This window comes from Callithrix jacchus, chromosome 15, assembly GCF_049354715.1.
Source record: "Callithrix jacchus isolate 240 chromosome 15, calJac240_pri, whole genome shotgun sequence".
Classification (NCBI taxonomy): Eukaryota; Metazoa; Chordata; class Mammalia; order Primates; family Cebidae; genus Callithrix; species Callithrix jacchus.
The window spans coordinates 101,922,491-101,938,765 of NC_133516.1; the positions used below are offsets into that span (position 1 = coordinate 101,922,491).

Sequence of the window (16,275 nt, forward strand, 5' to 3'; positions counted from 1 at the left end):
CTTTGTTTCTCAAATAGCGGCAGAAGAAAAAGTGAACTTTTAGGAGCTAACTCTCCTAAAGAATGTGTAGACCATGCCTTGTTACCCAGGGTATTAGGCCATTCTTGCATTGCAATAAAGAAAAAAGGTTTCTTGGCTAATGATTCTGCAGGCTGTACAGGAAGCATGGTGCTGGCATCTGCTCAGCTTCTGGGGAGGCCTCAGGAAATTTACAATTATGGTGGAAAGTGAGTCTTACATGGCAGTAGTAGGAGAAAGAGAGAGAAGGGAGAAGGGTTACACACTCTTAAACAACAAAGCTCGTGAGAACTCACTCACTGTCAATAGCATAGTACCAAGAGGGATGATGCTAAACCATTCATGAGAAACCCACCACCATGATCCAGTTACCTCCCACCAGGCCCCATCTTCCACATTGGGGATTACCATGCAACATGAGATTTGGGTGGGGACACATTTCCAAACGGTATCACCTAATAATATCCAATTGGGTCAAACACATTTCAGAAGGTGTTTCAGCAAACATTCAGAACAGAGCAAATCCCTCAGCCTATGAGAATAGCATATCAAATTTTAAGAATAAGGTAAGGCATCTTTTTTATTAAATTTCAGGATAAAAATGCTTTCGTAAGTTTTTGTTGTTGCTGTTGTTTTTAAACAGCTTCCTGCTTCAGCCAACCAGCCACCACATTAACCAAGGTTAGCATCATTGTCAAAAGAGAAATTCCTCAAGCCATCATCAGCATTGATTAGCTCTGACTGTAACTTTTCAAGCACAGGTTATCATCATATAGGGCAGCAAGTTCCACAGTTTCTCTGTGAAGATAAAAATTAGGCAGCATCTGAGGGAACACCAAAAATGAATTCTCTACTAAAGGCTTACTTTCATGGAGAGCATAGATCTAACCCACTGACATGAAAACTGCTTAGTGTCAGCAAGTAGTAAAAGGGGAAAGAAAGAACGCAGAAAACATAAAGAAAGAAGGTGGGGGAAAGAAAAAGCGAAGACCAGGGAAGAGATCAAGTTGAACATAGGATGTTTATGCTAAATAGAATATTAGTTTCCAGGAATCTTGCAGATCCAGGTATTTAATGTATCTACATTTGTATTGACAGAAACGTCAAGCCCATGGATGCTACGTATTCATTAGGGTAGCATTTGTATACCATATCATTATAAATAGAAAATGAAACAATTTACTATAAATACATTAAATGAATGGATATAACTGGAGGTGGGGGGGTGTTTGATTGAGTGGACATATTAGCCATTAAACAGAATGGAGAAAGCAACTCTCCCTCCAAGTCAAAATACATTTCTAAAAGGATGAGAGCCATGAAAAGTAAGAGATGATGGCCTTCCAACTCAGTGACATTAGGAATAGTATTTGTGACACATGGTCCTCTGTTCAGTGAGAATAGCTACTTACCATCATGACTTCCAGAACAAAAACGGGTCAAGAGCTCTGGCTCAAGGAGGCAGGATCTAGGCTTTAAGTCCTCAGGGGGCAGGCACTATGGCCATCTGCCTTCACTCCAGAACTACTGGCACATAGGAAAAGTCTTGGCATGTCAACAAATACTCAGTAGACAAGAGTGAATGACCCAGACAGCTAGGAAAGAATTCCCCTAAAAGTCAGCCCGTACTCTCAAGTCCTGGGGAATTTGAAAGAATTGGAAGATATAAGAAAAAATAAAAGTTAAAAAAAAAAAAACATGCTCTGTATGAGAGTTGTAGATTATTAAGTGATGATTTGAATAGATTTTACAGACTGAAGGTCTTTGGGTATTATTAATGTCTGCATCCATTTGGTATGTCTCAAGTTTTTACCTATGTATATATGTGTTTAAATATATATATGTATGTATAAATGTATAGAATACATACATATCTAGTATACAGTAGAGTGTTAGAATTAAGTAAATTTCTTAACTACTTGTGAGTAGACTGCTTAACCTGTGTTTCATATGTTATACAGAGTTTTGGGACTCTGTTGATTTGGATACCCTGAAATACTTCATGAAACAAATTGTTTGGTGAAATTGATACAAAATTAAATGATTATAATGTTATTTTTTTTTAATCTGTGCCAAGGAAAATTAAATAGAGATAAAAGTGGAGCAAATAAGTAGAATACTTAGACTATGACCAGAAAATGCACACACTCATGTCACCACTCTCGAATTCCCACTGATGGCAGAGAAGGCAATTCATCACAGCTCTCTCCCATTTGAGTATGCATGAGATACCTGACTCTCTGGCTGGTGCTCCAGACATCTGTAAACAGCTGACTGGGATTACTGCACAGGTTAAAACTTCATCGCAATCCCAGACTTTAACCATAAGATCAAAGCTACAGCTAAAATAAAGTAACCCACATATGCTCTCGAGTAGCTCAGCCAAAAAAAAAAAAAGGATGCTGCATAGTTTTTATTGGCAAAAAGGTAAAATCAAAGCAGTTCCTAAAAGAAGCAATGAATGTTTTAAAATATTTTTTTCTATAAAATAAAGTTCCCATGCAGGCTTTTTTATAGGGACACAATGTTTTCAAAACTATTTCTACAGAAAATGTAACAGGTTTCATATTGTCTTAGAATATCATTCAGTTCACCAACATATGATGTGAGAGCATTGACTTCTGACCCCTGGATACAGAGGCTGTTCAGATTCAAGGCGAGAATGGAGAACATCCAGAAAAATAATTGGCTTCTGTGCCCTTAAAATGCTACTTCCCTCACTGTATTTTTTATAAGTTTGATATCTGCAAACTGCTGCTTCCTATATTTTATTTTCATTAGAGATTACGTTGCTATTTTTTAATAGAAAATAAAGGGCACAATCAAGATTTCTCAAGGAATTCTTCCTGCAGGAAGGCGGGTGATGAAACCTGATCGATTTCAAAAGAATTATTGAACACTTAAAATGTAGCAACTGCTGTTGTAGCCACCACAGGAACAAGGATAAACAAAACAAAAATTCAGTATGTTGGTGAGATAAAGAATGAATGAAGATGAGTAAATGGAGACCTAGTGAAACACAGATTACTCTTGCAAGACACTTGACCTCAAAGAAAAGGAGCAATTGTTAAAGGTGAACGCAAGTCAGGTTCACTTAAATCACATTATGGAAATTCCCCAAACATAAAACTACCAATCTGTCCAAATTATATCCTCAATGTCTGTGATGCTCCAGCCTCTAGCATCACAGTTCCCTAGTATGAAATCATAAAAGTGACAATTTAGAAAACAATAGTAAAAGACAGTATTTTTAAAACAAGATATTCACTGAGCAGAAGCTAGCTGTGCAGTTATTTACATTGTAATACCCTCAAAATATTGTGAGAGTTGAAACTAAGCATAATCAAAGATGATCCTCAAGAGAATAATATTCAAAGAATAAAACCACATCTATACTATTTCATTACAAATATACCTCAGAAAGCTTAAGTTTTATCTGGTCCAATCTCTTCATTTTTTAAATTTTTATTTTTTATAGAGTTAGGGGACAGAAGTGCAGTTTTGTTATATGACTACACTGCACAATGGTGACGTCTGGGCTTTTAGTGTAGCCATCACCCAAATAGTGTACATTATACTCAATAGGTAATTTATTTCTCATCCCTTACCCTTCTCCCACCTCCCGCCTTTTGGAGTCTTCCATGACTGTTTTTCTACTCTGTATGAACATGTACACACATTGTTTAGCTCCTACTTAAAAGAAAGAATATATGGTATTTGACTTTGTTTCTGAGTTATTTCACTTAAGATAATGGCCTCCAGTTTCATCCATGTTGCTGCCAATGACATGATTTTATCATTTTATGGCTGAATAGTATATGGTTTTTACATACTACATTTTCTTTATTCAATCAGATGTGATGGCCACAGGTTGATTCTATGACTTTGCTATTGTGAATACTGCTTCTATAAGCTATGATTGCATTGTCTTTTTTACACAATGATTTGTTTCTCTTTGGGTGGAAACCCACAGTGAGACTGTTGGGTGGAATGGTAGTGCTATTTTTAGTTATTTGAGAAACGTTGTTTCCCATAGAGGCTGTACTGATCTACATTCACACAAACAGTGAATAAATTGTTTCCTTTCGCCTGCGTCTTTGCCATTGTCTGTTTTGGTTGTTGTTGTGGTTGTTTTGACATTTTAAGTGTAGCCATTCTGAATGGTATACGTTGATATCTCATTATGCTTTCAATTTACATTTCTCTGATGATTAGTGATACTGAGCATTTTTTCATATGTTTCTTGGCCACTTGAATGTCTTCTTTTGAAAATGTCTATTCCTATCCTTTGCTCACTTCTTAATAGGGTTGTTTTTTTCTTACTGAGTTGTTTGAGATCCTTGTATATTCTGGATATGAGTCCTTTTTATCTGATACTGTGAAAAAGCAATATTGGTAAACTGATAGGAATTTCATTGAATCCATAGATAACTTTGGGCAATATGATCATTCTAATGATATTGATTCTTCCAATCCATAAGCATGTGATTCTTTCCATTTGTTTGTATCATCTATAATTTATTTCACTTCTGTTTAACAGCTCCCCTTGTAGAGATCTTTCATGTACTTGGTTAAATGTATTACGAGGTACTTTGTTCTGTAGCTACTGTATATGGAATTGAGCCCTTGATTTGGTTCTCTGCTTTATTCTTATTGGTGTATAGAAATGCTAATGATTTGCGCACATTGATTTTGAATCCTGAAACTTTACTGTTCATTTAAGTATAATTCTTAGAAGACTATATTCCTGCTCTATTGCTTTCTACTCGCCTGAATAGTCTTATATTTATTGAATACTGAACTTCCAAGGAATTTTAAGAGGTAAAGGCCAGATGGACCATCCTTAGAGAAGATAAAGAAGGCTAGTCTTTACAGAGTTATATTTTCAGGACCAAAATATAGCTTGGGATGAATTATACAAAGACTTCTGAGTGTTCCATGTGATAGTGTGATATATTATAAAAAATATGAAAATCCTATTGTATTGGCTTTCCATTGTTATAATAATAAACTACCACAAATTTAGAGGCATAAAACAACACAAATTTATTATCTTACAGTCTTGGAGGCTAGAAGTGTGAAGTCAGTTTCATTTGGCTTACGTCAAGATGTCAGCAGAGCCATGCTCCCTCTGAAAGCTCAGGGAAGAACTAGTTCACTTCCTTTTCCAGAGTCTACAGATCACCGGCATTCCTTGACTTGTGACCTCTTTTTACATCTTCAAAGCCAGCAGCACAGCATCTTCAAACGTCTCTCTGCTTCTATCACATTCCATTCCCTTCTGTGTAGTAAAATCTCAATCTCTCGCTCTCCCTGTCCCTCTTAGAAACAATGCTTTATTGAGCAACTGCATTAAGCACTGTATTAGTTTCCATGGATACAGAGGGATACAGAGTGAATAAAATCAACATGATTCCTTCCTTCAGAAAGCAGAGGTCATGCCTGGGACAAATAATTCCCAACTATTTCTCTAGAAAATGTAATCCATTCTTTCCCAACTGTAGTCTTCATCCTATCTTTTTTGGAGCTGAATATTGTTTTCACATTCTTCTTTTTTCTTAAAATAATCAGTCTCTCCTGTGCCTCCTCCTCTGTTGCTTTTAAATTAACATTTTTAAAAGCGTTTACATGACTCTGCTAATTACGTAACACCATCTTCCTTCCTCTGCTGCAGTGAGAGAAGTGGTCTGAATTTACCTTGGTTTCCTAACTTCTCATCATTCTTTACCTTCTGCGGTCCCACTTTGTCCTGATTCTCAATTTATACTTTCTCCCGTAGTCACCAGAGGCCTTTTCTTAGCCTTCCCTGTGGCATCTGATGTCATTCACACTACTCCTTCCCCCACATGTAAACTTCCCTTCTTCTCCCCAGAATACTTTTTTATATTATTGCGGTAAGATCACTTAATATGTCTACCTTTTCAACACATTTTTAAGTGTACAGCACAGTTGACCCTTGAAAAACGTGGGGATTCAGTGTCCATCCCCCACACAGTCAAAAATCCATGTGTAACTTCCGACTCTTCCAAAACACAGCTGCTAATAGCCTCCTGTTGACTGGAAGCCTTACCCATAACATAAGGTTGATCCACACGTATTTTATATGTTATATATATTATATACTGTATTCTTACAATAAAGTAAGCCGGACAAAAGAAAATGTTACTAAGAAGGTCATAAGAAAAAGAGAGCATATTTACTACTCATTAAGTGTAAGTGGATCATGCTCATCTTCACATTATGTAGACTGAGGAGCAGGAGGAAGAGGAAGGGTTGGTCTTGTTGTTTCAGAAGAAAATCTGCATCTAAGTAGACCTGCACAGTTCAAACCCATGTTATTCAAGGATCAATTGTGCATTGTATTTTGCCTTTCTCTTATTCTGATTACATTAAGGGCCTACCCACAAAGTACAGAATAATCACTCCATCTCAAGATCCCTACCTTAAACAGATCTGCAGTAAGGTAATAAACACAGGTTCTATCTAGCATCTAGATACCTCTGGTGGCCACCTATCACACTTATCAAAGGAAACACATCTTTCAAAAATGCACAGAGATTGTTCCAAAGAACATATATGTTCCACAAAACATATTTCTACTCTGTTATGATGGAGGTGATGTAATACAAACAACAAAAGGTAATGATGGGTTGATTTGATATGTTACAATGTTCATTCCTTCTTCTTTGCCATTTAACCAGTCATCTCACCTAGTATATAAACATAAGAAAATTATAAGGAGGAAATGAAGAATCAGAATGTTAAATACGAGGGAAAAAACCTCATACCATCATTGCAGTCTTGATTTGCATTTCTCTGATGATGAAAGATGTTGAGTACCTTTTCATATACCTGTTTGCCATTTATGTCTTCTTCTGAGAAATGTCTATACAGAACCTTTTTCCCATTTTTAAATGGATTATTAGGTGTTTTTTCTTATAGACTTGTTTGAGCTCCTTTTAGATTCTGGTTATTAACCCCTTGTCAGTTGGATAATTCGCAAACATTTTCCTCCATTTTGTGGGTAGTCTCTTCACTTAGTTGACTGTTTCCTTTGTTATGCAAAAGTTAACTTAATGGAATCCCATTTGTCCATTTTTGCTTTCATCACCTTTGCTTATGGGATATTACTCAAGAAATCTGTGCCCAGTCCAATGTACTGGAGAATGTCCTCAACGTTTCCTTGAAGTAGTTTCATAGTTTGAAGTCTTAGATATAAGTATTCAATCCATGTTGATTCTATTTTCTTTTCTTTTCCTGAGATGGAATTTCACTCTGTTGCCCAGGCTGGAGTGCTGTGGCATGATCTCGGCTCACTGCAGCCTCTCCCTCCTGAGTAGCTGGGATTACAGGCAGATGCCACCATGTGAGGCTAATTTTGTATTTTTAGTAGAGATGTAGTTTATCCATGTTGGTCAGGCTGGTCTCAAACTCCTGACCTTGTGATCCACCCGCCTTGGCCTCCCAAAGTGTTGCGATTACAGGCGTGAGCCTGGCGGATTCTATTTTTGTATATGATGAGAGATAGAGGTCTAGTTTCACTCTTCTCCATATGTATATCCTGTTTTCCCAGTGCCATTTATTGAAGAGACTGTCCTTTCCCCCAATGCTTTGGAAACATTGTCGAAAATGAGGTCACTGTAGATGTATGGATTTATTTCTGGGTTTTCTCTTCTCTTCCACTAGTATATGTGTCTGTTTCTATGCCCGTACCATGCCATTTCGTGACTATAGCTTTCCACTATAATTTGAAGTCAGGTACTGTGATCCTGCCAGTTTTGTTCATTTTGCTTAGGATAGCCTCGTGTATTCTGTTTTGTTTTGTGTTTTGTTTCTTGTGTGTGATTACATATAAATTTTAGAATTTTTTTTTCTATTTCTGTGAAGAATATCCTTGATACTTTAATAGGGATTGCTTTGAATCTGTAGATTGCTTTGGGTAGAATTATACATTTTAACACTATTAATGCTTCCAATTCATGAACATGAAATATTTTCCCATTTTTCATATGTCCTCTTCAATTTCTATCATCAGTGTTTTATAGTTTTTATGGTAGAAATCTTTCACTTATTTAGTTAATTCCTCAGTAGTTAATGTTACTTGTAGCTATTATAAATGGGATAATGAGATTACTTTTCTTGGGTTCTTTTTTTTTTTAATTTCCTAATTGAGACAGGGTCTCACTCTGTTGCCCAGGCTGCAGTTCTGTAGTTATTATGAATGGGATAATGAGATTACTTTTCTTGTTTTTTTTTCTTGGGTGTTTTTAATATTATTATTATTTCCTAACTGAGACAGGGTCTCACTCTGTTGCTTAGGCTGGAGTTCTGTAGCTATTATAAATGGGATAATGAGATTACTTTTCTTGTTTGTTTTTTCTTGGGTGTTTTTATTATTATTATTATTTCCTAACTGAGACAGGGTCTCACTCTGTTGCTTAGGCTGGAGTTCTGTAGCTATTATAAATGGGATAATGAGATTACTTTTCTTGTTTGTTTTTTCTTGGGTGTTTTTATTATTATTATTATTTCCTAACTGAGACAGGGTCTCACTCTGTTGCTTAGGCTGGAGTTCTGTAGCTATTATAAATGGGATAATGAGATTACTTTTCTTGTTTGTTTTTTCTTGGGTGTTTTTATTATTATTATTATTTCCTAACTGAGACAGGGTCTCACTCTGTTGCCCAGGCTGCAGTTCTGTAGTTATTATGAATGGGATAATGAGATTACTTTTCTTGTTTGTTTTTTCTTGGGTGTTTTTATTATTATTATTATTTCCTAACTGAGACAGGGTCTCACTCTGTTGCTTAGGCTGGAGTTCTGTAGCTATTATAAATGGGATAATGAGATTACTTTTCTTGTTTGTTTTTTCTTGGGTGTTTTTATTATTATTATTATTTCCTAACTGAGACAGGGTCTCACTCTGTTGCTTAGGCTGGAGTTCTGTAGCTATTATAAATGGGATAATGAGATTACTTTTCTTGTTTGTTTTTTCTTGGGTGTTTTTATTATTATTATTATTTCCTAACTGAGACAGGGTCTCACTCTGTTGCTTAGGCTGGAGTTCTGTAGCTATTATAAATGGGATAATGAGATTACTTTTCTTGTTTGTTTTTTCTTGGGTGTTTTTATTATTATTATTATTTCCTAACTGAGACAGGGTCTCACTCTGTTGCCCAGGCTGGAGTTCTGTAGCTATTATAAATGGGATAATGAGATTACTTTTCTTGTTTTTTTTTTCTTGAGTGTTTTTATTATTATTTCTAATTGAGACAGGGTCTCACTCTGTTGCCCAGGCTGGAGTACAGGGCGACCTAGACTCCCTGGGCTTAAGCAGACCTCCCACCTCAGCCCAGGCCCCATCCCCCAAGTAGCTAAAACTATAGACATGTACCACCACACCTGGCTAATTTTTTTAAATTTTAGTACAGACAAGATCTCACTATGTTTCTCAGGCTGGTCTTAAACCCCTGAGCTCAAGCAATCCTTCTACCTTGGCCTCCCAAAGAGTGGGATTATAGGAATAAGCAACCAATGCCCAGCTCCTGAGTTTTTTTCACATTGTTCACTGTTGGCATATATCAATGCTACTGTTTTTTATGTGCTGATTTTATATCCTGCAATTTTACTGAATTTATCAGTTTTGATAGTTTATGGTGAAGTCTTTAGGTTTTTTACAAATATAAGATCATATCACCTGCAAAAAGGATAACTTAACTTCTTCTTCCTCTCCAGTTTGGATGCCCTTTATTTCTTTCTCTTGTCTGACTATTCTAGGTAGGACTTCCAGTACTATGTTGAATAAGAGTTATGAAAATGGGTGTATTCATTAATTATCATGTTGCTATAAAGACATACCCAAAAGTGGGTAATTTATTTTAAAAAGGAGGTTAAAAGGACTTACAGTTTCACATGGCTGGGGAGACCTCACAATCATGGTGAAAGGCAGAGGAGGAGGAAAAGCACGTCTTGCTATGGAGACAGGCAAGAGAGCACGTGCAGGGAAGCTACCCCTATACAATCATCAGATCTCAGACCTATTCACTATCCCAAGAACAGCATGGGAAAAACTCACTCCTGTGATTCAATTACCTCCCACAGTGTCCCTCCCATGACACATGGGAGTTATGGGAGCTACAATTCAAGATGAGATTTAGGTGGGGACACAGCCAAACCATATCATTCCATCCCTGCCCCTCTCTAATCTCATGTCCTCATATTTCAAAACCAATCATGCCTTCCCAACAGTTCCCCAAAGTCTTTTTTTTTTTTTTTTTTGAGACAGAGTTTCACTTTGTCACCAGGCACCAGGCTGGAGTGCAGTGATGCAATCTGGGCTCACTGCAACCTCCGCTTCCCAAGTTCAAGCAATTCTCCTACCTCAGCCTCTCAAGTAGCTGGGACTACAGATGTGTGCCACCACATTCAGCTAATTTTCATATTTTTTAGTAGAGATGGGGTTTCACCATGTTAGCCAGGATGGTCTCGATCTCTTAACCTCATGATCCGCCCACCTCAGCTTCCCAAAGTGCTGGGATTACAGGCATGAGCTACCACACCCAGCTGTTCCCCGAAGTTATAATTCATTACAGCATTAACTACAAAATCCACAGTCCAAAGTTCCATCTTAGACAAGGCAAGTCCCTTTTGCCTCTGAGCCCGTAAAATCAAAAGCAAGTTAACATTACTTCCTAGATACAATAAGGATACAGGCATCGGTAAGTACAGCCTTTGCAAATTGGAGAAACTAGCCAAAACAACAGGGCTATAGGCCCCATGAAAGTCTCAAATCCAATAGTGCAGTCATTAAACCTTAAAAGCCCAAAATGATCTCCTGTGACTCCATGTCTCACATCCAGCTCACACTAATTCAAGAGATGGGTTCCTGTGGTGTTGGGCAGCTCTGTCCCCATGGCTTTACAGAGTACAGTCTGCCTTCTGACTGTTTTCATGGGCTGGCATTGAGTGTCTGTGGCTTTTCCAAGCACACGGTGCAAGCTGTGGGTGGATCTACATTCTGAGGTCTGGAGGATGGTGTCCCTCTTCTCGCAGCTCCACTAGGCAGTGTGACTTAGTGAGGACTCTGTGCATGGGTGCACCCACCCACATTTCTCTTCTGCACAGCCCTAGCATAGGTTCTCCATGAGGGACCTATGTCTGCAGCACATCTCTGCCTGGACATTTGGGAACTTTGATACATCCTCTGAAATCTAGGCAGAGGTTGCCAAACCTCATTTTTTGACTTTTGTGCACCTGTAGTTTCAATGCCACATGGAAGCCACCAAGGTTTGGAGCTTGCACCCTCTTAAGCAACAACCCAAGCTGTACAGTGGCTAGGACACAGAGTACCAAGTCTGGAGACTGCACACAGCAGGGGCCCCTGGACCCAGCCCAGGAAACCATTTTTCATTTCTAGGTCTTCAAGCCTGTGATGGGAAGGGATACCTTGGAGGTCTCTGACATGCCCTGGAGACATTTTCCCCATTGTCTTAGTGATTAACATTTGGCTCCTTATTATTTATGCAAATTATTGCAGAGGGCTTGAATTTATCACTAGAAATTGGGGTTTTCTTTTCTAATGCATCATCAGGCTGCAAATTTTCCTAATGTTTCTGCTCTGCTTCCTCTTGAGTGCTTTGCCACTTAGAAATTACTTCTGCCAGATATCCTAAATTCTCTCTCTCAAGTTCAAAGTTCCACAGATCTCTAGGGCAGTAGCAAACTGCTGCCAGTCCCTTTGCATAGCAAGAGTGATCTTGACTCCAGTTCCCAACACGTTTCTCATCCGCAGCCCAGCATAGCAAGAGTGATCTTGACTCCAGTTCCCAACACGTTTCTCATCCGCAGCCCAGCATAGCAAGAGTGATCTTGACTCCAGTTCCCAACACGTTTCTCATCTGCAGCCCAGCATAGCAAGAGTGATCTTGACTCCAGTTCCCAACACGTTTCTCATCTGCAGCCCAGCATAGCAAGAGTGATCTTGACTCCAGTTCCCAACACGTTTCTCATCCACAGCCCAGCATAGCAGGAGTGATCTTGACTCCAGTTCCCAACACGTTTCTCATCCGCAGCCCAGACCACCTCAGCCTAGGTTTAGTGTCCGTATAACTATTAGCATTTTGGTCAAAGCCATTTGAAAAGTCTCTAGGACGTTCCCAACTTTCCCACATCTTCCTCTCTTCTGAGCCCTCCAAACTTTCCTATCTTCTAAGCCTGCCCAACAGTTCAGCCTTTTGCTGTTACCCAGTTCCAATGTCACTTCTACATTTTTGGGTATCTTTATAGCAGCACCCCACTACCTGGTACCAATTTACTATGTTAGCCTATTCTCCATGCTGCTGTAAGGACATATCCAAGACCTGGTAATTTATAAAGAACAAGAGGTTTAATGGACTCACAATTTCACACAGCTACGGGAGGCCTCCCAATCATGGCAGAAGATGAAGGAGGAGCAAAGATACATCTTACATGGTGGCAGGCAAGAAAGCACATGCAGGAGAACTGCTCTTATAAAACCATCAGATCTTGTGACCCTTATTCACTACCATGAGAACAGCACAGGAAAAACTCACCTCCATGATTCAATTACCTGCCTTTGGGTCCCTCCCATAACCCATGAAGATTAAAGGAGCTACAATTCAAGATGAGATTGGGGCGTGGACACAGCAAAACTGTATCACTGGGCATCCTTGTCATGTTCCAAATCTCAGAGGCAAGGCTTTCCATTTTTCTCCATCAGTACTGCCCTAGCTATGTGTCTGTCAAATGGCTTCTATTATGTTGAGGTATGTTCCTTCTCTACCTACTTTATTGAAGGTTTTTATGATGAAGTAAAGTTAAATTTTATGAAGTACTCTTTCAGCATTAATTGAAATAATCCATATGGATTTGTTCCTCATTCTGTTGACATGATGTATCACATTGTTTGATTTGCATATATTGAAGCATCCTTTCCTCACTTGAGCAAATTTTGCTTAGTCATAATGAATGATCTTTTAAATGTACTATTCAATTCAGTTTACCAGCATTTTGTTGAGTATTCTTGTATCAATATTCATCAGTGATCTTGGCCTATAGTTTTCTTTATTCTTTCTTTCTCTCTTTCTCTCTCTTTTCCTTCCTTCCTTCCTTCCTTTTTCTTTCTTTCCACTTTCTTTTTTTGATTATGTCTTCCTCTGGTTTGGTATCTGGCTAATCCTGGCTTCATGGAATGAGTCTGGAAGTGTTCTCTCCTCTAGTCTTTGATGTAATTTGAGTAGAATTAGTATTAGTTCTTCTTTAAATGTTTGCTAGATAGAGCTCAACATTGAAACCATCAGGTCCCAGGCTTTTCTTTGCTGGGAGACTTTTTATTATACCTTTGACTTTGTTACTTGTTATTGGCCTTTTAAGTTTTTGTATTTCTTGATGGTTTTGTCTTGGGAAGTTGTACGTGTCTAAGAATTTATCCATTTCTTCTAGATTGTCCAATGTATTGGCATATAGTTTCTCATAGTAGCCACTTAAGATCCCTTGAATTTCTGTGGTATAAGTTGTACTACCTCATTTTTTTTTTTTTTTTTGAGACGGAGTTTCGCTCTTGTTACCCAGGCTGGAGTGCAATGGTGCGATCTCGGCTCACCACAACCTCCGCCTCCTGGGTTCAGGCAATTCTCCTGCCTCAGCCTCCTGAGTAGCTAAGATTACAGGCACGCGCCACCGTTCCCAGCTAATTTTTTGTATCTTTAGTAGAGACGGGGTTTCACCATGTTGACCAGGATGGTCTCGATCTCTTGACTTTGTGATCCACCTGCCTCGGCCTCCCAATACCTCATTTTTTATCTCTGATTTTATTAATTTGGATCTTCACATATAAATTTAAAATTGTTATATCCTCTTTCTGAATTTAGCACTTTATCATTATGTAATGACTTTGTCTCTTTTTACAGTTTTTGTATTGAAATCTGTCTGATATAAGTATAGCTACTTCTCCCTTTTTTTGGTTTCCATTGGCATGTATTATAATTTTCCATCCCTTTATTTTCAGTCTATATGAGTCTTTATAGGTGAAGTATATTTCTTGTAGGCAACACATCCTTGGTTCTTATTTTTAATCCATTTAGCCAGTCTGTCTTTTGAATGAAGAGTTTAGTTTATTTACATTTAATGTTATTCTTGACAAGTAAGTACTAACTCCTGTCATTTTGTTATTTTCTTTCTGGTTGTTCTGTGGTCTTCTTTCCTTCCTCCCTATCTTCCTTTTAGTGAAGGTGATTTTCTCTGGTGGTATGATTTAATTACTTGCTTTTTATTTTTATTTTTTTGTATCCATTGTATTTTTTTTCAATTTGAGGTTCCAGAAGTCTGGCAAATAGTACCTTAGAACCCATTATTTTAAGCTGATAACAACTTAACACTTTGCATAAACAAGCAAGGAAGCAAGCAAAAAAAATTAAAACTTATAAAAATTCTACACCTTAACTTCATCCCCCTGCTTTTTAACATTTTGTTGTTTCTATTTATATCTTATTGTATGTCTATGTCTTTAAAAAGTTGTTGTAGTTATTATGTTGTGGATTTGTTTTTTAGTGTTCCTACCTAACAGTAGTTTATACACCATTATTACCGTGTAATAATATACTGTGTTTTTCTGTGTGCTTAGTACTACCAGTGAATTTTGCATGTTCAGATGATTTCTTACTACTCATTAATATTCTTTCTTTCTGATTAAAATATTCCCTTTAGCATTTCTTTAGGACAGGTCTCCTGTTGATGAAATCTCTCAGTTTTTGGTTCTCTGAATAAGTATTTTTCCTTCATGTTTGAAGAATATTTTTTGCTAGATACACTATTCTAGGGTAAAAGTTTTTTGGTTTTTTCCCCCTTTCAGCACTCTGAATATGTTCTGCCACTCTTTCCTTACCTGTAAAGTTTCTACTGAGGAGTGTGCTGCCAGATATACTGGAGCTTCTTTGTATATTATTGTTTCTTTTATCTTTCTGCTTTTAGGGTTCCTTCTTTAAACTTGATCTTTGGGAGTTTTTTTATTAAATCCCTTGAGGTAGTCTGCTTGGGGTTCTATAACCTCCGTATTGCTGTACTTAAATATTAATCTTTCTTTAGGTTAGGGAAGTTCTGTTATCTGTTTGAATAAACTTTATGTGCCTATTTCTTTCTCTACTTTCGCTTTAATGCCAAAAACTCTTAAATTTGCACAGTTGAGGCTATTTTCTAAATCTTGTAGCTGGGCCTCATTTTTTTTTATTATTTATTCTTTTGTCTCCTCTCATTGTATATTTTCAAATAGCCTGTCTTCCAGCTCACTAAAGTTTTCTTCTGCTTGATCAATTACATTATTAGAAAAGACTCTGATACATTCTTCAATATGTCAACTGCATTTGCAAATCCAGAATTTCTGCCTGATTCTTTTTATTTATTTAAAGCTTTTTTTGTCATTATTGTTAAATTGCTTTGATAAGAGTCTGTTATCTTGAATTTCTTTTAGATTCCTTAAAATAGCAATTTTAAATTCTCTATCTGAATGGTAACATACCTGTTTCCCCAGTATTTAGTTCACTTAGTGAGGTCGTGATTTCCTAGGTGGCCTTGATACTTGTGGATATTCATCGGTTTCTGGACATTGAAGACTTATGTATTTATTGTAGTCTTTGTAGTCTGAGCTTATGTGTGCCTGTCCACCTTATAAAGTCTTTTCAGGTATTCAAAAGGACTTGAGTGTTGTGATCTAACCCATATCTACTTTAGTGGGAACCCCACACCATGGAATGCTGTGGTTCTTGCACACTCATGGAGGTACTGTCTTGATGGTCTTGGGTAAGTCTGAAAGAATTCTCTAGATTACCAAGCAGAGCCTCTTATTCCCTCCCCTGACTTACTCTTAAAACAATGGACTCTCTCTCTCTGTGATAAGCCCTCTGGAGCTGGAAGTGAGGTGACACAAGCACTCCTGTAGCCACCAACCACCACTGGGACTGTGCTGGGTTAGAACTGAAACCAGCACAGCAGTGGATCTTACCAAAGACCTGCTAAAACCATTACCTGGCTACTGATTTTATTCACTCCAGGCCTGGAATCAGTCACCCCAAGAGCCCGTTTGGTGCTCTACTGCTGTGGCCAAGCTGGTACCTAATGTGAAAGTCGTGTTATTATTTCTCAACACATCTACCTCCTCTACCACTGTGAACTGCTTTAATAAGTAACACCCATGTCTTATTTTTCTATTTCTAACGCAATATCTAACATAAAAAAAAATTTAAT

General features: G+C 37.8%; 1 protein-coding gene across 17 annotated transcripts in view; it reads right to left on the bottom strand.

Moving 5' to 3' along the window:
* LOC144579619 (uncharacterized) overlaps positions 1 to 16,275 on the bottom strand; it is a 634,762-nt gene that overhangs the window by 492,250 nt on the left and 126,237 nt on the right. The window lies entirely within an intron of this gene.